Below are 25,844 nucleotides of genomic sequence, written 5' to 3'. Positions count from 1 at the left end.
GTTCACCGTCTGTTCCTCAGGCTGGGACAGGAGATCACACACTGTATTATTATTTCTGAGAGACAGGCTCACTGTCTGTTCTTCAGGCTGGGGCAGGAGATCACATTGTATTATTATTTTTGAGAGACAAGCTCACTGTTCCTCAGGCTGGAACAGGAGATGACACACTGTATTATTATTATTGAGAGACAGCCTCCGTGCCCCCCAGGCTGGGTCAGGAGATCACACACTGATCTATTATTATTGAGAGACAAGCACACTTTTTGTTCCTCAGACTGGGACAGGACATCCCACACTGGATTATTATTATTGAGAGACAGGATCACTGTCTGTTCCTCAGGCTAAGAAAGGAGCTCACACACTGGATTATTATTATTGAGAGATAGGTTTACTCTCTGTTCCCCAGGCTGGGACAGGAGATCACACACTGTATTATTAATATTGAGAGGCAGGCTCACTGTCTCTTCCTCAGGCTGGGACAGGAGGTAACACACTGTATTATTATTATTACTGAGATACAGGCTCACTGTCTGTTCCTCAGACTGGGACACGAGATCACACACTGTATTTGTATTATTGAGAGACAAGCTCACTTTTCCTCAGGCTGGGACTGGAGATCACACACTGTTCTATTATTAGTGAGAGACATGCTCACTGTTTGTTCCCCAGACTGGGACAGGACATTCCACACTGGATTATTATTATTGAGAGATAGGTTTACTGTCTGTTCCCCAGGCTGGGACAGGAGATCACACACTGTATTATTATTATTGAGAGACAGGTTCACTGTCTGTTCCTCAGGCTGGGACAGGAGATCACACACTGTATTATTATTATTGAGAGACAAGCTCACTGTTCCTCAGGCTGGGACAGGAGATCACATTGTATTATTATTATTGACAGATAAACTCACTGTTCCTCACTGTTATTATTATTGAGAGTCTGGCTCCCTGTTCCCCAAGCTGGGACAGGAGGTCACACACTGTATTATTATTATTATTGAGAGACAGGCTCGCTGTCTGTTCCTCAGGCTGGGACAGGAGATCACACACTGTACTATTATTATTGAGAGACAGGCTCAGTGTTCCCCAGGCTGGGACAGGAGATCACACACTTTATTATTATTATTGAGAGACAGGCTCACTGTTTGTTCCTCAGGCTGGAACTGGAGATCACACACTGTTCTATTATTATTGAGAAACAGGCTCGCTGTCTGCTCCTCAGGCTGGGACAGGAGATCACACACTGTATTATTATTATTGAGAGACAGGGTCACTGTCTGTCCCTCATGCTGGGAGAGGAGATCACACACTGTATTATTATTATTGAGAGACAGGTTCGGTGTCTGCTCCTCAGGCTGGGACAGGAGATCACACACTGTTGTAGTGTGCTCTCACGAGGCACCAGTTCTGTAGGGGTTTGTGCATTTACTGGGACAATTATTAATTGTGGCAGTTAATCACAAAATTGATTCTTTTAATGGTCTCAGAATCCAACCATGCGAGATAACTCAAACAACGCACACACAGGTACTAATACACGAGGATACATTCATTAATATATATAATATGCATGTAAACCAAACAGATCTTATCCCAAGGGTTATCAGAATACAAAAGATATATATTCATTCAGTTACAAAGAGTTACACATATCAAGAGGACATACGTTCGGTATATCATTCATTTAGACCGTTTCGTAATTTAACTTGGTTACAACTTCTGCATTAGATACTCAAAACAAGTACATAACTCTTAGGAATTACATTGATATCAACTGGTTGGGATAACAATAGAATTCTGGAGCAGTAATGCAGTGAAGTTGAATACTCTTCCGATCTCTGGGGATTCAGATCTCCTGCGGGCACAAAGAAACAGTTGCAGGCTTGTTGCTGTCCAATCCACACTCTCTGGCTCCGTGCCAGGCTGTGCTGTGCGGCTTGTGACGGTGCGCTGCTGATGCTCTCTGAATACTGGCTAGTTAGTTTGGGCTGAAACTAGCGAAGTTTGTGCACAGGAGAAAAGATGACTGTGAGTCCCAGCAGGTCAGGAAGAAGACCAGTTCGTTCCTGATGAAGCGCTAGTTCTGAATAGTAATTCAGCTGTCCACAGTTCTGACCTTTTCACCAGGCCTGCTGCTGGTGCTAACCTCGGGTGGATCCTCTGGTTACTCTCTGGCAACCTCCGCTCTCGACTCTTAGAACAAAGGAAAGTTCTGGCACTTGGACACACTGGCCGTTCCGTGGTGGTCCAGGCTGAGTCTCAGGATGGTCAGGAGGCGCGCTGCGAGAATGTTCTGCCCTTGGGAGCCTTTCTGCTCCTGGGCCGTCCCGCCCTGGAATTATCTCACAGCCCTGGAATTCTCCTTTGAATTCCCTTTAGAATAGTCTTGGAGCTCTGTGTTGCCTGTTTTTACCTGGAGGAACTTCAGCTCGTTCATTGGATGAAAGTTTCATGGGCATCAGAGACCCACGTGGGTTACTCTGCCCTACCAGTCCCTGATTGGTTGATCAAGGTGAGATATGAGTCACTTACTCCTGACACTTAGGAATGCAGTCCAGATGTCCATCTGGCACTCCCTAGACAGATAGGTGCCAATGGATGCCCATTGATCATGATAGCCAGGCTTAGCTAAATGCATCCCCATTTGGGAGCTGTCCCTTATCAAAAGAAAACATCTTTAAATCAGCCTGCCTGAATAGCTTCTCTGTGGCTGCACCACAGAGATGAAGAGAGAGATGGGGCCTCATTTGGGAAAGCACAGCAACACTTAATTCTGTCTTATTAACAAGCATTGCCGCTACAATTAGTAGAAAGAAAGATACAATGTTTTGAAAATGTAATATGTTTTAAAGGATTAAAGGGAAAATAAATACTTTATATACGCAAACTAATTCAACTGAGCTCCTCTAAACAATATCGCCTGAAGAATTGCCAAAGCACAGTGTATCAATTTGGGTGACACTGGGGGAAAAGGATCACAACATTCTACACATTCTCACAATATTACACGCACGGAAACCAATATTTACCACTAGGATAGAATGCAGCATAGAACAGTTGGATAGAAGGTTAGTGTAACTCTATAGTGCATCACAGAGGTCAGTCTCTTCCCCCTCATTATGCAGGCTGACTTCACTGTCCTCCAGCGATAGTCAGCTGTAATCACTGATGCAGACATGATGTTAATACTCTGACAGCATCTTGGCTGATTTGGTTAAAGTGTTTTCCTATTAAACAGGAGATTCTGCGCTCAAATCCCAGCAGTGTCTTTCTTCCTGTCTTGTCTTACAAAATGTATCACTATGGATGATTACATGCAGCTTGATTTTGTTTAATGCAAGTTTTCATTCCCTTTCTGATGGCTCTCTAAAGTAATTTTTAAAAGTACTAATCGGGATGGATTACTGTACATATCCTCAGTAAAGGGGAATATATAAGTAGTGACTATCCAAATTGCATTTTTGTGTGAAACACATTTCAGAAAATTGAAAACCAATTTTCAAAACTCACAATAACAAGACAAAGGCAAAACATAAGTTCACTTTCACTTTATGCATATTTACCACAACCTTGCCTTCTGATCATAAAAAGTCTTAATTTTAATATAGCAGTTTTAAATGGGACATTCAGAACATGGCATATGAGAATATATGGTTAACCGAGGATGAGCAAAGGATGATCGCACTTTCTGCTTATTGCTATGAACCTACCCCTGGTTATAAAAATGTCTCAAAATTCTGACACTGAGGTGTGAGACACAATGTAACAGGCTCTCATAATCCCGAAATACAAGAAATTTTACTGTAGCGTTTTATAAATTTGACCCTGTGAACATTGCATGTCCCTCCTTACTCATTACCAAAACATCTCAATGTCCCGGCACTATGTACATTTGTAATTACAACACTTCACTGTTTCATTTATGAGTTGTGACATTGTGAACATGGCATGTTAAAGTATATAGAAAATCTAGATCAGAACAGGCTAAATGCAATTCCTAGTGATTTATCATTTTCTTACTTTCTAAATGAAAAAAAATATTTTTTCAGTTATTATGACACTTCAGTATGACATAAAATATGCTTCAATGACAGAATAAATAATAATAATAAATAATCATGGAAAAAATACCCAAAGTGGACATTCATAGTTGTGATTATAGAATGTTAGATATCGGGTGGGTAGCTGCGTCAGCATGCGTAGGCTGCAAAGGAACAAGTAAAGGACTATTCCAGCTGAAAAGAGAAGAAAAGAATCACAATGTTTCGGCTGTGGAGCCTTCTTCAGGTGTCCGAAAGACAGGGCAGTAAGCAAAGATAATTTTCTTTTTATCTTTGCTGAATGCAGTTTATCGCTGATGACATCAAAGACATTAAGGACATTAAGGAGTTTTTACGGCTAACAGCTCCACATCAACTTCCTTTCATAACTTTCATAACTAACCTCATCAGATCCTTCAACTCTTTTCTTGGGTGAATATGGTTTTCTGGGGAGTTGCGATGTTGGGCATACAGTAACTGGACATTTCCCGGTGATTCTGACACGTGTTAAGCACTCGCATTTCCTGCAAATATTAAAATGGTAAAGGTTTCGCTGAGAAATCCAATCGACCTTTGCGAAGACAATGTTTACATCGCAACAGAAACCCGTCCTTTGGTGGACTCAAACCACCGACTTTTCAGTTAACAACCGAATGCGCCACACAGACGGAATGGTGGATTCGTGTCTCACATCACAACTTTCCGGTTAAAAAAAAATATTTTTTTGCCAGCTGGCAATATTTCTTCTGCACTGATAATCAAGAATTGAATTTAATTTCTCGCAAGCTGTGTGAATTTCTTGAAATACAAGTTTTCCAGAAAGGAAATGAATACATGCATTTAACGAAATCAAGCCCTTTGTGATAGTCCGAAATGGTACGTTATGTACCACAAGATAGGAAAAAAAACATGATTGGGATTTTAAGCTACTGTACGTGACCTATGGTACCAGACCGGGGTAAAGTTAGCTTGAAGTTCGAAAACGATTTTGGCACGCCTGTAGCGTTTACACGAAACCTCTTAGAATCGCGAGAATACTTGCTTTGTGCATAAAATACATTGTGAATGCTTTCTCAGCCTTTACTTTTTCGTTTATATTACATTTTTTTGGACCAAGCACGAATATTCTTTTGTCCATATCTTCGCAACGGAAGCACAGAACGCCTTCAAACCAAATGCATTTTAAAGACCACGACGTGGATATTTCCACAGCCTCTACATCAAAGTATCAGTGAGCTAATTATCTTTTTTTAAACCTCCGGTTTTTCATCGATGAGTAATTACGCACTAACTGGAACCCGGGGGACCGCTGTATACACAAGTTCACAACGCGAGAAATACTGTTCAATACGGCTTCATGCGAAAAACCCGTATATGACCATAGGAAGCATAACTGTGCAGTCTCCAATTACCCAGACTGTAAGCACGGGAATAAAGCTTTGTCTGAATTCTGAAACCCTTCCTTTACGTCCTGTTTTCATTCAGGTAAGAGTCAACTATATGCAAAATACTACTGACAGCAAGAAGATTAAAATATTCTTTACTCAGCAGCTTATTAAACACAGCTCCCATGATGTTCAAACCGATTTTTTACACAGAACACTGACACAGCTTTGCGTTCTGAATCTCTTTTTCTCGTGTGTTTATTTAATGTGGCACAATGTACTGGGATAGGGGTATTCTGTTCACAACCCAATAGCATTTAAACCACAGCACCCACAATGCTGCAAGTAAGTGTTTTGCACACTAAGCAGAGAGCGATGTCTTCCTCGTTAGTATAGTGGCAAGTATCCCCACCTGTCACCCGGGAGACCAGGGTTCATCAGGACATGCATTGAAGTGAAAGCAGGATGCGCTGCGACATCCACTGTGCAGACCCGCCACACTAAGAGGTGAGTGGGTCTGTTCGATCACAGCGCTAGGCGAATCCCTAAACAGTGTGCGTGGCAACAAACGAAACGGGCCTGTTTCCGCCCGGTTTCGATCCGGGGAAATCGGGCCCAGTAGTGGCGGGATCTGTACAGTGCATGTCGCAGCGCTTCAATGTGCTTCCTGATGTCCTACCCCGAGTGCAGAAAAGACAGCATCCACAGCAACAACAGCTCAGGTCTCTGCACAGGAGCTAAGCTGCCCTCATCTCCTCTGCTCTGCGGCTCCTGCGGAGTGGAGTCCTGCCTGGAGCCGTGTTTGCAGGCTGCGGCTCCCCGCGCCCAGTCTGTGCGTCGTGTCCAAGAGCTCCTGGGAGGAAGAGAGAGCCCTCCCACTCGGGGGCTTTTCCACGGTCTGTGTGAGGAGGGGCGGGTGTGTCCAGTAGCTTATCGAGCGGAAGCCTGGGGCGGCGGAGAGCTGTGATCGTGCAGACCTTGAGGTGTCACCTCTTTGTCTGCTTTCCCGCCCCCCCTCCGCCCAAGCTCTGCTCCAAAGTAGCCCGGCAACCCCTCACACCTGCACGTGTCACAACCTAAGGTGCGGTCATGAGACACCCATGGGGTGTCGTTCTGTTCTTGCTAATTGTTTCCTGCCCGTCGCAGGCAGGAGTCCATGCGAGGAAGATGCGCTGGACAGAGCTCAGAGGGCGCAGCTGGGTGGCTTTCCTTCTGAGTGACGTTCCTGCAACACTCTCCCGCTACTCTTGGTGCGCTCATGCCACAACACAGGAAGGCTGGAGCAGGTGGCTGTGGGCTTTGCGCACCGCCGAAATAGCTCAGTTGGGAGAGCGTTAGACTGAAGATCTAAAGATCCCGGGTTTCGGCATTTTGTTTCATCGCGCCCTTTGTTCCTCTCTCCAGCGCCCCCTGCCTAAAGTGACGCGTCCCTTTCTCAGCCCGAAACGCAAGCGAGACACCAGCAGCGGTCCCTGCAGGTTTCCGTAGTGTAGCGGCTATCACGTTCGCCTAACACGCGAAAGGTCCCCGGTTCGAGACCGGGCGGAAACAGCCTCGTTTTGCACGCTCCTGTACTTCACAGAGGTCTTGAGCGACCGGTCATTTGTTCCCAATGTATTTCCGGTGCCTTCGTGCACTCTTGTACCAAACACACGTTCCTTCTGTACGCGGAGCCGATCATTTGCAATTAGGCTGTGCCGACAGACCAGGTCGAGCTCTGTCGGCTCAAAAGCAGCGCAGGACCTGCAAGAACAACAGAAAGATTAGCATCCAGCGGGGGCCTCTTAGTGAGCCCAAGAGCTCATCAAGAATCGGCTCCAGCAACAGGGCTGGGCGCATTGTTCCATTCTCCGCCCACTCTCGGTGTAAACAAGTCCCTCCTGGTCTCTGCTTGAAATGCACTTTCCTGCGTTTGCTTTGGTGTAACTGGCTTCCCCTGCATGGGCGAATGTGAAGAAGATCCTTAGTAAGTCATTGAAGAAAACCGAGAAGAGGTCGGAGTGGCCTCTGTCGTTCATCAACGATCCAGTCAGGCAGTACTCCTCTGTAAAGCGCCGTTCGTTCACGTCGATTGGCTTTTTTTTGCCTTCATTCGTGCGAGTAGTAAAAGCAGACGCCCCTATTCTGCCGTGACCCGGATTCGAACCGGGGTTGTTGCGGCCACAACGCAAAGTACTGACCACTATACGATCACAGCGAGTTACCGAGACACACACGGCAGGGCGGAAAGGGCTGTGCTCTCTTCGTGTGACATAATTCGGAAAAGTCCTGACGTTGCATTTCAACTGAGCCCCAGTATACATCGACCCTTCGACACTCTGAGTGACAACTCTCTTGCGTGTTTTCTCATATTTATGTAGTTTGCTCGCATGATGCCGGGAACAGCATGGTTGTTCGCTGCCATATAGTCTAGCGGTTAGGGTTCCTGGTTTTCACCCAGGCGGTTCGACTCGGTTTTGCCTCCTGCTTTCCAAAAGATCAGCACCGTGTACGAAAGAGCCGCATTAAAACTACTCGAACGTGCAAAACGTGCGAGAAGAGGGGGCGCTTGTTTCCAACCGAAACTTCTCGCGTGTGAGACGAGCTGATCATCGCTGTGGGAGGGTTACTCTGGTAGACAGGGCTGACCTTCGGCAATAGGATTTATAGTCTCCAAGATGATATTTGCACTTTCTGGAGAGGCGATTTTCTCCACTTCAGTAGCCCGATTTCGTCGATTGCGTGGAGAGGGCTGTAGAATGTGGCGCCGCCTTTCCTGCTCTGTCCATGACAGGCGTGCTGGTCTCTGGAGAGAGAGCACGGTCCATCAGCGCACTCCAATAAAGGCACTGGAAGCAGCTGAATCGCATTGGCGAAGCTCAGGGCTGGGCCGCTGGGCACGTCTTACCACCGTTTCCGTAGTGTAGTGGTTATCACGTTCGCCTCACACGCGAAAGGTCCCCGGTTCGAAACCGGGCGGAAACAGACATCTTTTGTCGCCAGGCACAAAAGGGGATTGGGGATTCGCCTAGCGCTGTGATCGAACAGACCCACTGGACCCACCTCTTAGTGTGGCGGGATCTGCACAGTGCATGTCACAGCGCATCCTGCTTTCACTTCAAGGCGCGTCCTGATGCACCCCAGTCTCCCGCGTGACAGGTGGGGACAGGTGACAGGTCCTATACTAACGAGGAAGACATCGCTCTCTCCGACCCCCGGCATCGTGTCCCGACCCACCGTGCTGAAAGCCGACGCGTGCTGTGATTCCTTTACGGAGCAGAAATGACAACCGAGGAGCCGAGAGATCATTTCAGCATTTCGCGTCTGAACGGAAAACACAAACGACCAACTCGGAATGACTTGCCTTTGACGCTTCTCAAAGCGTTCTTTGTGCATCGAACAGACCCACTCACCTCTTAGTGTGGCGGGATCTGCACAGTGCATGTCGCAGCGCTTCCTGCTTTCACTTCAATGTGCTTCCTGATGTCGAGTCGACTGCCGTGTGGAGGCTCTGAAAGCGAGAGCAATGAAAAGGTGCACGACGCTGTGAAAGAAAACAGAGAAGTGAAAGGCAGTCATTTCTCTAAGGAGGGGAAAGAAAAGCTACTCCCCGTCGGGGAATCGAACCCCGGTCTCCCGCGTGACAGGTGGGGATACTTGCCACTATACTAACGAGGAAGACATCGCTCTCTCCAACCCCCGGCATCGTGTCCCGACCCAGCATGCTGGAAGCCAACGCGTGCTGTGATCCCTTTACGGAGCAGAAATGACAACCGAGGAGCCGAGAGATCATGTCAGCATTTCGCGTCTGAACGGAAAACACAAACGACCAACTCGGAATGACTTGCCTTTGACGCTTTTCAAAGTGTTCTTTGTGCACGACGACTGCGCCGCCTAGCAGATACAAAGGGGTTGTACAACTTTGAACTAGCAAATGGAAGAGGGCTAAGCCCCCTCTCTTTTAGCCCAGATTCGATCTGTCTCCCAGAATCACCAGGGCGCACACACACACACACCCGTGCCGTTGAAGTGCTCTGCTTCATTTCTAAGGGCAACTCAACATTCACTCCTACCCCGAGTGCAGAAAAGACAGCATCCACAGCAACAACAGCTCAGGTCTCTGCACAGGAGCTAAGCTGCCCTCATCTCCTCTGCGGCTCCTGCGGAGTGGAGTCCTGCCTGGAGCCGTGTTTGCAGGCGGCGGCTCCCCGCGCCCTGTCTGGGCGTCGTGTCCAAGAGCTCCTGGGAGGAAGAGAGAGCCCTCCCACTCGGGGGCTTTTCCACGGTCTGTGTGAGGAGGGGCGGGTGTGTCCAGTAGCTTATCGAGCGGAAGCCTGGGGCGGCGGAGAGCTGTGATCGTGCAGGCCTTGAGGTGTCACCTCTTTGTCTGCTTTCCCGCCCCCCCTCCGCCCAAGCTCTGCTCCAAAGTAGCCCGGCAACCCCTCACACCTGCACGTGTCACAACCTAAGGTGCGGTCATGAGACACCCATGGCGTGTCGTTCTGTTCTTGCTAATTGTTTCCTGCCCGTCGCAGGCAGGAGTCCATGCGAGGAAGATGCGCTGGACAGAGCTCAGAGGGCGCAGCTGGGTGGCTTTCCTTCTGAGTGACATTCCTGCAACACTCTCCCGCTACTCTTGGTGCGCTCATGCCACAACACAGGAAGGCTGGAGCAGGTGGCTGTGGGCTTTGCGTACTGCCGAAATAGCTCAGTTGGGAGAGCGTTAGACTGAAGATCTAAAGGTCCCTGGTTCGATCCCGGGTTTCGGCATTTTGTTTCATCGCGCCCTTTGTTCCTCTCTCCAGCGCCACCTGCCTAAAGTGACGCGTCCCTTTCTCAGCCCGAAACGCAAGCGAGACACCAGCAGCAGTCCCTACAGGTTTCCGTAGTGTAGCGGCTATCACGTTCGCCTAACACGCGAAAGGTCCCCGGTTCGAGACCGGGCGGAAACAGCCTCATTTTGCACGCTCCTGTACTTCACAGAGGTCTTGAGCGACCGGTCATTTGTTCCCAATGTATTTCCGGTGCCTTCGTGCACTCTTGTACCAAACGCACGTTCCTTCTGTACGCGGAGCCGATCATTTGCAATTGGGCTGTGCCGACAGACCAGGTCGAGCTCTGTCGGCTCAAAAGCAGCGCAGGACCTGCAAGAACAACAGAAAGATTAGCATCCAGCGGGGGCCTCTTAGTGAGCCCAAGAGCTCATCAAGAATCGGCTCCAGCAACAGGGCTGGGCGCATTGTTCCATTCTCCGCCCACTCTCGGTGTAAACAAGTCCCTCCTGGTCTCTGCTTGAAATGCACTTTCCTGCGTTTGCTTTGGTGTAACTGGCTTCCCCTGCATGGGCGAATGTGAAGAAGATCCTTAGTAAGTCATTGAAGAAAACCGAGAAGAGGTCGGAGTGGCCTCTGTCGTTCATCAACGATCCAGTCAGGCAGTACTCCTCTGTAAAGCGCCGTTCGTTCACGTCGATTGGCTTTTTTTTGCCTTCATTCGTGCGAGTAGTAAAAGCAGACGCCCCTATTCTGCCGTGACCCGGATTCGAACCGGGGTTGTTGCGGCCACAACGCAAGGTACTGACCACTATACGATCACAGCGAGCTACCGAGACACACGCGGCAGGGCGGAAAGGGCTGTGCTCTCTTCGTGTGACATAATTCGGAAAAGTCCTGACGTTGCATTTCAACTGAGCCCCATTATACATCGACCCTTCGACACTCTGAGTGACAACTCTCTTGCGTGTTTTCTCATAGTTATGTAGTTTGCTTGCATGATGCCGGGAACAGCATGGTTGTTCGCTGCCATATAGTCTAGCGGTTAGGGTTCCTGGTTTTCACCCAGGCGGTTCGACTCGGTTTTGCCTCCTGCTTTCCAAAAGATCAGCACCGTGTACGAAAGAGCCGCATTAAAACTACTCGAACGTGCAAAACGTGCGAGAAGAGGGGGCGCTTGTTTCCAACCGAAACTCCTCGCGTGTGAGACGAGCTGATCATCGCTGTGGGAGGGTTACTCTGGTAGACAGGGCTGACCTTCGGCAATAGGATTTATAGTCTCCAAGATGATATTTGCACTTTCTGGAGAGGCGATTTTCTCCACTTCAGTAGCCCGATTTCGTCGATTGCGTGGAGAGGGCTGTAGAATGTGGCGCCGCCTTTCCTGCTCCGTCCATGACAGGCGTGCTGGTCTCTGGAGAGAGAGCACGGTCCATCAGCGCACTCCAATAAAGGCACTGGAAGCAGCTGAATCGCATTGGCGAAGCTCAGGGCTGGGCCGCTGGGCACGTCTTACCACCGTTTCCGTAGTGTAGTGGTTATCACGTTCGCCTCACACGCGAAAGGTCCTCGGTTCGAAACCGGGCGGAAACAGACATCTTTTGTCGCCAGGCACAAAAGGGGATTGGGGATTCGCCTAGCGCTGTGATCGAACAGACCCACTGGACCCACCTCTTAGTGTGGCGGGATCTGCACAGTGTCCTCGCTCAGCACTGACGTTCGGATGTCCTGAGACCCGCCTAGCACCAGGGCGCTCCACGTCCGCTCCCTGAGGGCACAGGTTTCTATACGGCATTCCTGAACTCTTTGCACTAATGAGCCCGGGCCTTTTTCCCGTCTCGCCGCTACGCATATGGGTCTTTTTCCGCACTTCTGCTCCCCACGGTTAGTCCCTTTGGTTGTCTGTGACAAGAAGGCCTCGATGCAGGAGAGGATAGCACTCAGCTCTGTACTCTCTCTTCCCTCCTCATCAACTACACTTTCCATGACAGACTTGGAGCCTACCACTTTCCTGAAAAAGAAGCGAGTACACTTCTCAATTTCTTCCAAGAACTGCACTCTGCTTCTTAACAGCACTCCTCGACTGCTTTCTTCGACTATGCTCCGGATGTTTTTTTTTAAAAGGGTGATATCCTCGAGCACATCAAAGCCACTGTGCAGCATCGTGTAGAGACGCTGCAGCTGCCTCTGTTTCCTGGCTAGCACTCCTCTCCGTCTGGCAGCAGCCTTCCTTCCCTCAGCCATGAAAAAGGCCTTTGTCCTAACCTTCACCTCCTCCCACCACTCTCCTACTGACCCGTACAGACACTGCAAGGACAGCCACTGTGATAGTTTCTCTTTGTAGCGGGATATTACCCCCTCGTTCTCTAGCAGCTTTGTGTTGAGTTTCCAGAGGCCTGGGCCAAAGACAGTCCCGCCCTGGAGTTCCACTCTACACCCTAAAGCCTGATGATCTGAGAAGAAGACAGGCTGAAGAGTGACCCCAACAACTTTCACTCTCTCTGAGACAAAGCAATAGTCAATTCTGGAGCTGCTATTCCTCCCTGACCATGTATATCCTGCTGTTGTGGGATATATACATCTATATGTGTCTGAGAGTTTAAAGTCTTGAACTAAGTTTTGCAGGGCCAGTGAGCTGGAATCCGATTTTATCAGCCTTTTGGCTAAGATCAAGTTCAAGTGGCATACCCGCAGTTCTTGTCTTTCCAAAGTTCTAGAAGGCGATCGAAGATCCTGAAGAGTGCTTGAGCTGGTATCGCCCTAGGTTGAGCCTAGGGGGTTAAGGCCAAGCAGCAGCTGAGCTGGGTGGGATCCGGCAGCAACGTTCTCTCTCTCTGCTCTCTCCTCTCCCCTCCCCCTTTCTCTTGCTCCGCCTCCTTGGCCTCTTGGCTGGGAGTAAGTACTCGTGGCCTGCCCGCGGTGCTTGCTTTCTTCCTCGAGACTCAGAAGCGCTATCCGCTCCCTTTCTCTTGCTCCACCTCCTTGGCCTCTTGGCTTGGAGTAGGTACTCGTGGCCTGCCCGCGGTGCTTGCTTTCTTCCTCGAGACTCGGAAGCGCTATCTGCTCCCTCTCTGTCTCTCTGCCTCCTTGGTCTCTTGGCTGGGAGTAGGTACTCGTGGCCTGCCCGCGGTGCTTACTTTCTTCCTCGAGACTCGGAAGCACTATCCGCTCCCTCTGTCTCTCTCCTCCTGCGCCTGCACCTAGCTGGGCTTTGCACACAAGGACAAAGTCCAGGGCTCACTCGCTGCTCCTTGAGCAGCTAAACCCTCCTCTCCACAGGACCTTGCTCTCTCTCTTTCTCTCCTTTTTTCTTTTTTCTCCTTTCCAGATGGCAGACAAGAAGACACTGATCCGGTTCCACTGGACCAAGAAAACAGAGGCGATGCCAACTGCGAAATCCTTTTTCATTACCTTCCTGAGAGGGATCCTGCAGTTGGTGGCCGGAGATCTCTACTGCCTGCAAGACAACAAGGCAGAGAGATACATGGAGGCCTACATGGCCACGGTCGCCTCATATGAAAAGGCAACGAAAATGATCAGAGAAAAAGGTAAGCACCCCCGTTTCTCAGATTTCAGGCCGGAGCCTATGAGGAAGACAAACCAGAGGACCATCACAGTCCTCACATACAACCCTTACTTGTTGCCAAAAAGTGCGACGGATGCGGCGCCGAGGGACACCTCCTTCACCAATGCAAGGTAAGCAAACCTTCGTTTGCGCAGGTGGTGGAAGCCGGCCGGCAGAAACCAGTCTCAAGACAAAGGGAGAGAGGTGAGAACAAAGAACCCGCACCTCCCCCGCAGAGAACCGAAACTGCCGAGGCCACACCCCCAGCCGCACCAGTGCCACAAGATGGCCGCCAGGACAACGGACAAAATGGCTGACCGGAGGAAGGGCCCTAATAACTCCCAGCAAGAAGGGAAAGAGAAAGCGGGAGAAGAGATGCAGGACGGATCCACCTTCGGAAGGACAAAAGAAAAGAGTGGTAAGGGAGAACCGTTTCCTCGTCCTAGAGGAAACGGAACTTTCTTCCCCCGAGGCCCAGGAACAACCAGAGGAGGCAGCCCAGGAAGAGGTAACCCCCTCCCCCGAGGCCCAGGGACAACAGGAGGTCCCCAAAACTCCTGGAGAAAGGGAAGAAAAAAGCCTTCCCGAAGCGGTGGCAGAGAGTATCCTCGAGGAAGATGAGGATTACTTTGAAGCCGCCCTGGAGCCGGGACTGATGGTAGGGCTGGACCTGTCCAGCATGTTTACCTTTCAGTCCCCAGCGAGACCTGGAGGGAGCCCAGCATATTCCCCCCAGGACCCGAACGAGAGTAGTTACATCTAGGCTAAACAGTGCCCAGATGTAGACTCCCAAGTTTTCCACTGTAAGCACAAAGAGAGGAGGTTCAACTTTCACTTGTTTAATCATGATTGTGAAACTTACCTTTCTAACAACTAACGTGAGAGGGCTAAGAGACCCGGTGAAAAGACGGGGAGTCTTTCATGATCTGGCCTCAAAGTCTTTCTCAGTTTGTTTCTTACAGGAGGTCCACCTGAAGGATGAAAGCGACAAGCTGACATTCACCAGGGAATGGACGAAGGGAGAATCATGCTGGAGCGTAGGAGGGGTCCACTCTTCCGGAGTGGGAATCCTCCTCGGAAACCCAGAGATGACGCTGGTTTCCTCCTTCTCGGTGGTGCAGGGCCGGATCCTGGTCGCAGACATCGACTGGAGGGGGCAGAAGTTGAGAGCGATTAACGTCTATGCTCCGACGGAACCCTCTATCCGGAAGAAAGTGTTTGCTGACCTGGCCAGCTGCTGCACCACCAACAGACAGGTGGTGCTTGGCGGGGACTTCAACATTGACCGGGAGAAGGGGAGCAACGCTAGCTCGGCAGAGCTGGAGTCGCTACTCAAGCAGTTCTCCCTGGTAGACGGTTTCAGACAGTGCCGCCCTAACGACGCCGGAACGACATGGAAAAACTCCCGGGGAGTGTGCAGCCGCCTGGACTACATCTTTCTGCACACGACCTGCTCCCTGGAATCGGCGACGGTGTCCCCGGAGTGGTATTCCAGCCACGAGCGCTTGACGGTGGTGGCTAACACCAACCTGCCGGGATTCGGTCGTGGGTACTGGAAGCTGAACCGGGAGATACTGGAGGAAGACGACTTCAGGGCACTGTTGCGGAAAGACTACGCGAGCTGGGTCGACCTGAGAGACGGCTACAGCTCCGTGGTGGAATGGTGGGAGTCGGTGAAGGACAGGACCCGAACCCTGGCGCAGACGTACTGCAGACGGAAGGCGGCCAGGGAGAGGAAGGAAGCTGCACGACTCCAGAGGCAACTCGAGGAGGAGTACAGCTCGGTTAACGGGGGAGGAGCCTTCAATTCAGCCCAGGCACGGGACCTGAAGGAGAGGCTCCGCAAACTGCACACCGAGAAAGCCAAGGCTTTCCTGGTCAAGGCACAAAGGGAGCATTATGAAAATAATGAAACCTGTTCCTCCTATTTCTTCAACCAGGTCCGGGGAGCCCAGAAAAAGAGGGTGATCCAGGGCCTGAGACGGGGAGATGGAGAGGAAGTGCTGGACGAGAGCGACAAAGTAGAGGCGGCCACCGCTTTCTACACGGAGCTCTTTTCAGAAAAGCAGACGGAGGTGGAGGCAGGCGATGCTTTTCTGGAGGGGCTGACGGCACGAGTACAAGAGGAGGTGAGGGAGGACTTGGAGGGTCCGATCACGGCCGAGGAGCTGAAGGAGGCGCTCTTGTCCATGGAGAATGGCAAGGTGCCGGGGCCGGACAGACTCCCCAAGGAATTCTACACCTGCTTCTGGGACACCCTGGCGGCAGATCTGGTGGAAGGGGAGCAGGAGATCTTCCGCCGGGGGAAACTCGGAGACACCATGAGGGAGGGCATCATCTCCCTGCTCTTCAAGAGCCCTTAGCAGAGACAGTGAGACGGGACCCTGTCATCGATGGCCTGGAGATACCGGGAGGGGCGGGGGAAACCCTGAAGATCTCCCAGTACGCCGACGACACGACGCTGTTCCTGAGGTTGGACAGGGGGTTGAGGAGGGCCCTGCAGGTCATGGAGAAATACTTCAGAGCCTCGGGGTCGAAGCTCAACCGCCAAAGAGCAAACTGAAGTTCTTCAAGCCCTGGAAGCACAGGACGACGGCGCCGGAGGGTCTTGAGTTCTGCACGGAGCCCCTCAAAATACTGGGGGTTTCCTTCCAGAGCCAGGACAACGAGACCAACAACTGGACCAAGAGGATCGCCAAGGTGAACGCGAAGCTGGGTCTGTGGAAAACGCGGTCGCTGTCCTACACAGGGAAAGTGATGGTGTTGAAAGCAGACATCCTGCCGGCTTTGGTTTACCTGGCGGTGGTGTACCCGCTGCCGGCCAGACTCAGACGAGCGCTGCAAGGGATGATCTTCAGCTTCGTCTGGGGCGGCAAGTACGAGTACATCACGAGAAACCGGATGTGTCAGCCAGTCGAGGAAGGGGTTCGAGATGTCCCACATTTCCCCCTGAAACTCGACTGCATCTTCTACTGCAACCTCTGTCGGGCGCTGCAGGAGCCCATTGGCCACAAGTACCAGTACTTTGTCAGGCTGTGGCTCTCCGTCCTGATGAGGCACTTGGTCCAGTGGTCAAACACTGGGCCCAAAGCAGAGAGGCGACCGAAGTTCTACACCCACGCTGTCAAGTGGAGCAGGAGGTACGAGGCCACGAGACAGCCAGAGCTCTGCACCAACCACAGAGCCCTGTACAAAGAGGTGAGGGGGAATTTGGTCGCTGACGAAAGGCTGCAGGTTCCCAGACAAGTCTTGGAAAGGACACAGCCCAAAGAACTTGACAACCAACTGAAGGACCTCAACTGGATGGCTGTACACAAGAGACTGGCTACCAGAGAGGTCCTCTACAGACACTCGCTAACCAGGAATCCGCATTGCCCCCGGGACACGTGTTTTGTCGAGGAGACTCAGGAGCACGTGTTCTGGAGCTGCCTGTTCGCCAAGGCGGTGTGGGGCAGAATGGACAACATTATGCAACTCCTGGGAAAGGATGCAGTGCTCAATTACCAGTACATTCTGCTGGGGGCTGGCACCCACCAGACTGGACAAGGGGACACAGGACCTGTGGGGGCTGCTACTGTCCCTCACAAAACAAGGACTGTGGAAGGCGAGGAACACTCTCATCGGCACAACATAAAGTGGGGGGCGAGGGAGCTGGAGAAGAGGATCCTGGTGGACCTCAGGAGGAGGACGAAGCACCACGTCGCCAAATGGGGTTTCCCCACGGCGAGGGAGCGCTGGAATGGACTTTGGGCCCTATACAGAGATTAAAGGACAATAGCAAGTGGTAGATTTGGAGGGACTCTCTTAATTGCGCAAATCCGCCCCCACGCGCAAAGATTGATAACGGACAATCAATCTCCGTTCCGCCGTTGTTTTTTATTACATGGAGTGTTAATATGTGTGAGATGTTCCTTTTGAGATGTTTTTTTTTTTGTGGAATAAAGTATATTTTGTACAACAAAAAAATCTTATGACAAGGTTTACAAGTTATCTGTTGAACTACATTCTAATAGGTGTGGTCACAGTCCAGGTCATTTGTTTACGTTTTTGTTTCTGGAGCAACTGTTAGATGAAATGTGCTAATATGTAACCTAACTCCAGTGTGAATAACTAGAAGAGGGGAGCAGCTCCATTCCAGACCAAGGGAGCTTTGAGATTGGCTGGGCCAGATCTCTCATTTGCATATCTGATTTGGAAATATAACACTACACCCCCTTCTTGCATGGATTTAACTTGCACCCAAGAGTCCCATACTGTGTATTGCTACTTATTTTTTTTATGATAAGTGGTGATTAGCAGTTGACAGGTTTTATTTGTTGAATTATAAATGGTTTTGTATTATCACCCTGAATGGCCTGTACTCAAGGTTTGGTAGGGTATGTGTTTTCATTTCATTTACCAAATGGAATTTTTGCTCTTTTAGTATTTGTCTAGAAGGCTTTCTGAAGTCAGGAAGCCCATTTATTTGGTGAAAAAAGATTCTGTATTAATATTAATATTTCTCATACAACATAAATAGGGTCTTTTAGGAATAAAAAGATCTTGCACTTGGAAATCTTAATAAAGCTGTGTGCTTCCATACACTCGAGCAGTTTTGATTCCTAATATTTGACCTTAGGTGTGGGAACGGGTCTTTTTTGCCATTTGATTTCCAATTGATCAGCACAGTATAGAAAATAGACCCATAAAGCAACCTCAGCAGTGACAAATGTGCAAAAAGTGATCACTTGTTTTCGCCCGCTTTCAAACTGAAACCCTTTGGTGTGTTAAGAGACAAACAGACAAACGTGGCAAAGCAACCTGATAAGACCAGGTCCTAGAAGTCACTACTCAGTCAGTTACTACTGCCGAAATGCAAGCCCTTCCTCAAGCCTGAAGAAGTTGATCCTACATTACTCATGAAGAAGATGTATCTACCAAACCTCAGAGAGCTGAGCTGGATCACTCCAGTGGAGGGGGAGAGACAGAGAGGCACCAGGCTGCAGGCTGTGGACTTCTGAGTGAGCTGAAAAGGGACAGGTAGAAACATGTTGAATATTTAGTTTTACAACAATACCTTGAGTTTGGACTGCGATCAGCTTCATTTTGTATTTCAGCTGTGAAAATGCAATTTCAAAAATGCACGCCCCAGTCATGTTAGGTTCAAGTTACAGTTGCATCACAACTCAATACATTTGCAATTCACTTCAAATGTTGTTTTTGTTTGATCCAGTCTGTCCTCACCTAAAGGAGATATCGACTCAGTCTTTGGAATTTGTATATATATATATTTCAGTGATCCCTCAGCCATTCCTTCTGTTTTGTAATTCAATTTCTCTTTTAAAATTCCTTCCCCACTTCTAGGACCTGCAGTTGCTGAACTCCACAATGGCTTCTATTGGAAAGTCTGTGACTGAGACCAAGTAAGTGTTCACTTTTTTATGAAACCATTATTTATTTTGGAGCAATGAGCAATTCTTATATAAATACAATAAAATCATTATGCTCAAACTATGAGAGAGAAAATTAAGGATAATTTAAGAAATCAGTCTTAGCTTGTTTCTATACACAGATGGTATTATTTATTTTCAAAAGAAACCCACGAGGATTCCCCTGGTGTGCAAGATGTGCCTGAATACTTTTGATCAGCTTCCTGCTCACTTGAAGAGGGCGTGTATGAAGCACGCCACGGCAGAAGAGATCAGGATGGCCTCTCAACAGGCGAGGAAGGACATGATAAATCACCTGAAGAACATCGTGGATTACAACAGAATAGAGATCGTGTCTGGCGAGGCAAACAGGGCAGTGGTTGTAAGACTGCTGGAGTCCTTGGCATTAGGGACTAAATATACTAAACGTATGATGCTAAAATGTTATTTTCACATATATTAATGTAATAAATGATTGCTTATGCTTTATGCACTACTTCACTGCTTCACTGCTCTATGCTGTCTGGAAATAAATCCTCAGACTGCTTACTGCCCTGGGCATGTACCAATAAATCCGAATGCACATCTGAATCCCAAACAGAATCTCTAGTAAAATATGATCATTTGTGAAACAGGCAAATGACTGTCTCAGGGGCCCATTCCTCATTCTCAAGACACATGTATGTAGTACGTACACCATGCATTGAGCAATAGGGACTGAAGACACCACAGGTAAGGTTAGAAGTCATTCTGAGGTGCCACATGTGAGGGATACAGCTAGGCATCTGAAATGCAGGGTTTGAGAGCCCTTTCAGGAGCACTGCATCCTTTGAGACAGACCCGTGCGTGTTAAACAAATGATCATTTCTTTCAGCATTAGGGACTAAATATACTAAACGTATGATGCTAAAATGTTATTTTCACATATATTAATGTAATAAATCATTGCTTATGCTTTAACAACAAATCTAATTAAAATAAAAGCTTAAGTTTTGTATTTATCTTGTACCATAGAACATGATTTTCTTTGTATTTCATGCCCACAAAGTGTCCAAATGTTCTATGATCATTTCTTTCAGCATTAGGGACTAAATATACTAAACATATGATGCTAAAATACTGAAAAAAGGATGTGCTCCATCTCGTCAGTAGATTGGATTCCAAAACTGATTTGGGTCAATATACATTACCTTTGAAGATAAGGTACAGTCTACTGTAGGGAACCATCAACGTAGAAAGCATTGGCCTTCCCTGGGGGGCAGGTAGGTGCAAAAGATAAACCTTTATCCTATCTTTATCCTAAGATAAGTGGCCAAGCTCATCATGTTGCCATAGTAGACAAAGTTCTATAAAATGTTAAATAACTTTTAAAAAAAGCATTTTGGTCTTTCAGTACTGTACAAGGTTAATTAAACTGTCCCTGGTAATGCAAAGTAATTAGAAGCATCCCAGAAACTTTATCTCTAGAAACATTAGCTGTTTTATATCATGTAATTTAGTGTGATGTTGTCAGAATTCAAGGACATTATCACACACAGAAATTGGTTCAGTTAAATCTAAAAAACACAGCTAAACATGGGTTTAAATGTAAAATAGAAGTCTTACCTCTTGTCAAAAGATTTAATTCAAGAAGTGAACCTCAGATCCTTTTTTAAAAAAAGTAAGTTCAAATGAAAATGATTGTTAAAAACTGGGCTTTCAATAAATGACAAATTTAATCTAATACTGCTCTGATCATGGTAGCAGGAAGGTGTGAAAATTACTCTGTACCTAGGAGTATTTTGATCCCGAGTTCTGAATCCCAAACAGAATCTCTAGTAAAATAGGAGGCACTGGACTATAAATACCCATCCATGTTATAACACACTCACCAAGGGTTTTTTAGTTTAACTCTGAGCTTTGAGAGATTTAATACCTATGGTACCCATATTCATCCTTTATTTAAGGGAAGTACACATCCTAGACACACAGGAAACCCTCTTGCCCCAAGGGAAGACCGGTACTTTGGATGGTAATGATTGAACCTGGCTTACAACAGACATCTTTTGAAATGGTAATTCTTTCAGGTGGCTTGGCAAACTTCCTGCCCCAGCTAAGACAGGTACTTTGGATGTTAATGCTTGAGACTAGACATCTTTGGAAATGGTAATTCTTTCCGAGGGCTTGGGAAACTCTATTTCTTTGAATGCACCTGCACTGTTGAATATACTTTAAACCCATGCTTAGCCATGTTTTTAAAATTAAATTATAACGATTTCTGTGTTTGATAATGGTAGCAAAGGCTTACTGGATACGAGTGTCAAGTGTCGACACGAGTGTGAGCAGCGTCGATTCGAGTGTGAACAGTGTCAACACGAGTCCTGTTGTTCAGTACAGTGTCAATACGAGTGTGAACAGTGAGTCCTGTTGGTCAGTACAGTGTCAATACGAGTGTGAACAGTGTCGACACGAGTGTGAACAGTGAGTCCCGTTGATCAAAAAAGTATCAATATAAGTGTGAACAGTGAGTCCTGTTGTTCAGTATAGTGTCAATACGAGTGTGAACAATGAGTCCTGTTGGTCAGTACAGTGTCAATACGAGTGTGATAAGTGTCGACATGAGTGTGAACACTGAGTCCTGTTGATCAAAAAAGTATTAATAGAAGTGTGAACGGTGAGTCCTGTTGTTCAGTATAGTGTCAATACGAGTGTGAACAGCAAGTCCTGTTGTTCAGTACAGTGTCAATATGAGTGTGAACAGTGAGTCCTGTTGTTCAGTACAGTGTCAATACGAGTGTGAACAGTGAGTCCGGTTCTGTACAGTGTCAATACGAGTGTGAACAGTGAGTCCGGTTCTGTACAGTGTTAACTCATTGAATTCCCTCTTGCTCTGCACAGTGTTACAGGTGAGAACACGTGTTTTATTCTTTGCAGAATTAACACAGACAGATACTGCTGTTGAATACTCCACAGTCAACAAACCCCGAGCCGCACAAAGTGAGGATCTTTTACTTCTATCTATTAAACTAGCAGAAATAAAACATCATGATAACTTCTTGCTGCTCTGTCCAGTTTAAACACAAGTGTGAACATTTGTAATAATAGTGAGTCCTGCTGTTGTGTACAGCGTGAATACAAGCGTGAACAGTGAGTCCTGTCGTCTGAACAGTGTCAATACGTGTGTGAACAGTGAGTCCTGTTGTTCAGTACAGTGTCAATACGCGTGTGAACAGTGAGTCCTGTTGTCTGTACAGTGTCAATACAAATGTGTGAACAGTGAGCACTGTTGTTTAGTATGGTGTTAATGTAAGTCTTATCCTGTAAAGTATAAGTAAACATAAGTATTGACCTGTATCCTGTTCTCTACAGACATCACACTACCCAACAGTGATGTGGAGTACGCCACCGTCAACAAACCGAGAGCAGCACAAAGTGAGGACTTTTTTAACTCTTTACCACAGTATAGAACCCACAGGAGTAATGAGAAGGACACTAAAAACAACAACACTGATAGTGAACAAGAGATTTTGAACAATACACATTCTAGTCAGATTTAAATACCCACAGACCTGACCATTGGAAGTAGTAAAAAAATGCAAATTATTTATTTTCTGCGTGCAGGTTTTCTAAAAATTGAAGAAAGGTTAAAAACGAGAGAACGCCATTTGGTTTTTCAAGCCTGTCTGGTAGTTAGTGATTAATTGGACCCATGATTTAATCCACCTGTATCTGGAGAGAAGCCAGGGTATCGGCATCAACAACAAGGCTGGGCAGCTTGTTCCCCACCCGCCTCTGTGTAAAGACGCGTCACCCATTCTTGGTTTTATTTTCACCTTTCACTATACGTGAAGAATTCCAAAAGGTGCACAAATGCTCTGGAGCTATTCTGTGGTTCGGCGATGTCTCTGGAGCCTTTTGTCACAGTGTGCGACTTCCCTGTGTGTCTCCCCGAACACAGGGTCTGACTGAAGGGGCACTGACCTGCAGGAATGGGAGGAGACCGAGCTGGGACGGTTCTGCCATGTCAGCGAAACTCTGGACCCCGACTTCATCTGCCAAAGAAACAGCAGCGTCAATTAACTCAGCCAGCGAGTTCAACTGTCGCCTCCCTTCTCTCCATCTCTGTGTGTCCCATCTCTTCATAACCCGTCTCCTATCAATCCTACTGTGTTTCATTTACTCTTCCTCACTCTGTCTCCTGTCCGGTTGTCTGCACTTAAAACTGAGGTATTTCCTGTGATCTCCTCTCTCTCGCTGTGTCTCCTGTCCTGTGGGTTTGTTACTGAGGGATTCTCTGTGATCTCCTCTCTCTCGCTGTGTCTCCTGTCCTGTGGGTTTGTTACTGAGGGATTCTCTGTGATCTCCTCTCTCTCTCACTGTGTCTCCTGTCCTGTGTGTTAGTATGTTTGTTACTGATGTATTTCCTGTGATCTCCTCTCTCTCACTGTGTCTCCTGTTCTTCAGTGTTTTAATCCTCTTAAATAAATTAGCTCATTCCTCTCTCACTCACTGCGACTCCTATCCATTCTGTGTTCAGTTCCTCTGACTTGCCTCTTGCATCAGCGCTAGCAATATCATGCATCTATTTAATTTAAAATTATTGATCTGTCACCTTGATAGTTCGATCTCTGCTACAGTTAGCATAGATGGCACAATTAAAAGGACGATGAGCTCAACATCTGTGCGCGTCTAATTAACTGAACCGTACAGAACATTGTGCCTCAGCTAGTCTCTCGCTGGCGGGGTCGCCCATCGGCGAGACCACGTCTCCAGGAAATTCTGCGGACTGGACACTGCGGGAGGGTGGGGCTGTGTTTCCGCACGAACGCCGGAAATCACTCAGGATCTCCAGAGAGACTCCTGTAGCCTTACAGCATCACAGTCACAGGCCTCAGCATTGCAACTGTATAATATCAAACGCCCAGACACCCTGAGGTGAGGCCGACCAGTCTGAAGTATTACCTGTAAACACCAGGCACACTGGAACCTGACTTCATCGTCCACTTAGCGCAGAGGTGGGGCGGACAGTCAGTTTTCTGGGGAGAAAAAAAACAACACCAGGAATTTAGCATACTGAAAGGATCATGGAGTGATGATCTGGCTGAACCCGCTTGGCTGAGGGCTCCTGGCCAGAGGACGAGGAGGCCGGGACCCCCCCTGCACAGCGAGGAGGAGTGACCAGGGGGGGCAGCTACACAGGTGGAGACGGGGTGGGAGAGGGACGCGAGGGAGAGAGGGGGATCACGTGCAGTATTGACAGTGTTTCAGGAGAGGAGTCAGGAGTGATTGCTAAAATATCGACAGCCGAGTCTGACCGAACTAGGATGTGGCCATCCCTCTCGAACTTTCATCACAAACTCCTGTCTTACTGCGGTGTCTCTGAGGAAGCTACCATTTTTCATTGGCTACTAAGAGGTGGAAGAGGTGTTAGTGGGACAGCAGGGGGGCGCTCACCCTGCGGTCTGATACCCCAGTATAGTGACGGGGGACACTATACTGTAAACAGGCGCTGTCCTTCGGATGAGACGTAAAACCGAGGTCCTGACTCTCTGTGGTCATTAAAAATCCCGGGGCGTCTCTCGAAAAGAGTAGGGGTGTAACCCAGGCGTCCTGGCCAAATTTCCCATTGGCCCTTACCAATCATGGCCTCCTAATAACCCCCCTCTCTGAACTGGCTTCATCCCTCTGCTCTCCACCCCACTGAGAGCTGGTGTGTGGGGAGCGTTCTGGCGCACTATGGCTGCCGTCGCATCATCCAGGTGGGGGCTGTACATTGGTGGCGGTAGAGGGATACCCCATTCCCTGTGCAGCGCATTGAGTGGGGTGTCCAGAAAAGCGCTATATAAGTGTTAGCAATTATATAGCTCAGCCCCTCAGTAGTTGAGATCTCTGTTATACCCATCTAGAAACATGCAATCAGCATGTTATTGCTGAAGCAATAGTCACAACATTATTCCACACCTGGGTGAGAGGCGGGTTATGATGACAGTCATGCTTTCTACACCTTATACTGAGCTCAGAAATGGACCGGGTGGACATCTCACGAGCAGATCCCTCCGCGTATAAGAAAGGCAACTTGTCTCTGCAAAAATACCACGGATTCACATCCAAAATATGATAAAAAGGCAAAAACCCCACACTTGGAATGCAAACGTACCCTACAAAGGAAACACGGTTTTAAAACCAACTTGATTTTCCCCTGGAGAAACCTTTTTATGGACACACATCGCATCTATTACACATGTATAACTAAATATAAAGATAAAACTTAATATAAGAAGTCATGACACATCACACATGACAAAGTCTGGTCCAGAATAAACAGTTTACACTGACCCACCTTTATTTACCCTGGTCACTCACTTCTATTAACTGTTTAACTGGGTAACAAATGAATATTTGTTTCAATTTCGGATCTACACCTGGGAGCCCTGAAATGTTGGCCAGAGGGGAGAAGCTGATATTCAGACGTGAGAATATATTATGATGTTGTTTTTCACCTGTCTAATCAAAGCTTGTTCAAAAATGATCTGATTATAGGACACCCGAGTTTATAATCATACTCATTCCACTTTTTAACCCCGTATATATGCACAATATGAAACGTATATACACTAAATCTCACGTGTGACTCCCATAGTATACATTTCTTTACGAAAATTAGGAACACTTATTACAATTATCAACCCCCCATGACGAGGCAATATTTCATAC

At 47.9% G+C, this 25,844-nt stretch overlaps 7 non-coding genes across 7 annotated transcripts; 6 read left to right on the top strand and 1 right to left on the bottom strand.

Annotated features, from left to right (window-relative positions):
- The first annotated feature begins 6,905 nt into the window (after positions 1-6,905).
- Positions 6,906-6,978, top strand: trnav-aac (transfer RNA valine (anticodon AAC)). Its single transcript has one exon. It is a non-coding gene; the product is annotated as a tRNA-Val (tRNA).
- Positions 6,979-7,552: 574 nt separating this feature from the next.
- trnah-gug (transfer RNA histidin (anticodon GUG)) lies at positions 7,553-7,624 on the bottom strand. The gene has a single exon. It is a non-coding gene; the product is annotated as a tRNA-His (tRNA).
- Positions 7,625-8,318: 694 nt separating this feature from the next.
- trnav-cac (transfer RNA valine (anticodon CAC)) lies at positions 8,319-8,391 on the top strand. Its single transcript has one exon. It is a non-coding gene; the product is annotated as a tRNA-Val (tRNA).
- A 1,712-nt stretch (positions 8,392-10,103) lies between these two features.
- On the top strand, positions 10,104-10,176 carry trnaf-gaa (transfer RNA phenylalanine (anticodon GAA)). The gene has a single exon. It is a non-coding gene; the product is annotated as a tRNA-Phe (tRNA).
- A 109-nt stretch (positions 10,177-10,285) lies between these two features.
- trnav-aac (transfer RNA valine (anticodon AAC)) lies at positions 10,286-10,358 on the top strand. The gene has a single exon. It is a non-coding gene; the product is annotated as a tRNA-Val (tRNA).
- A 1,340-nt stretch (positions 10,359-11,698) lies between these two features.
- trnav-cac (transfer RNA valine (anticodon CAC)) lies at positions 11,699-11,771 on the top strand. The gene has a single exon. It is a non-coding gene; the product is annotated as a tRNA-Val (tRNA).
- Positions 11,772-18,146: 6,375 nt separating this feature from the next.
- Positions 18,147-18,204, top strand: LOC148664867 (U7 small nuclear RNA). Its single transcript, XR_015938897.1, has one exon. It is a non-coding gene; the product is annotated as a U7 small nuclear RNA (small nuclear RNA).
- Positions 18,205-25,844: the final 7,640 nt, after the last annotated feature.

Source organism: Lepisosteus platostomus, chromosome 5 (genome assembly GCF_059453375.1).
Source record: "Lepisosteus platostomus isolate fLepPlt1 chromosome 5, fLepPlt1.hap1, whole genome shotgun sequence".
Classification (NCBI taxonomy): domain Eukaryota; kingdom Metazoa; phylum Chordata; class Actinopteri; order Semionotiformes; family Lepisosteidae; genus Lepisosteus; species Lepisosteus platostomus.
This window is presented reverse-complemented; position numbering and strand designations above follow the sequence as displayed.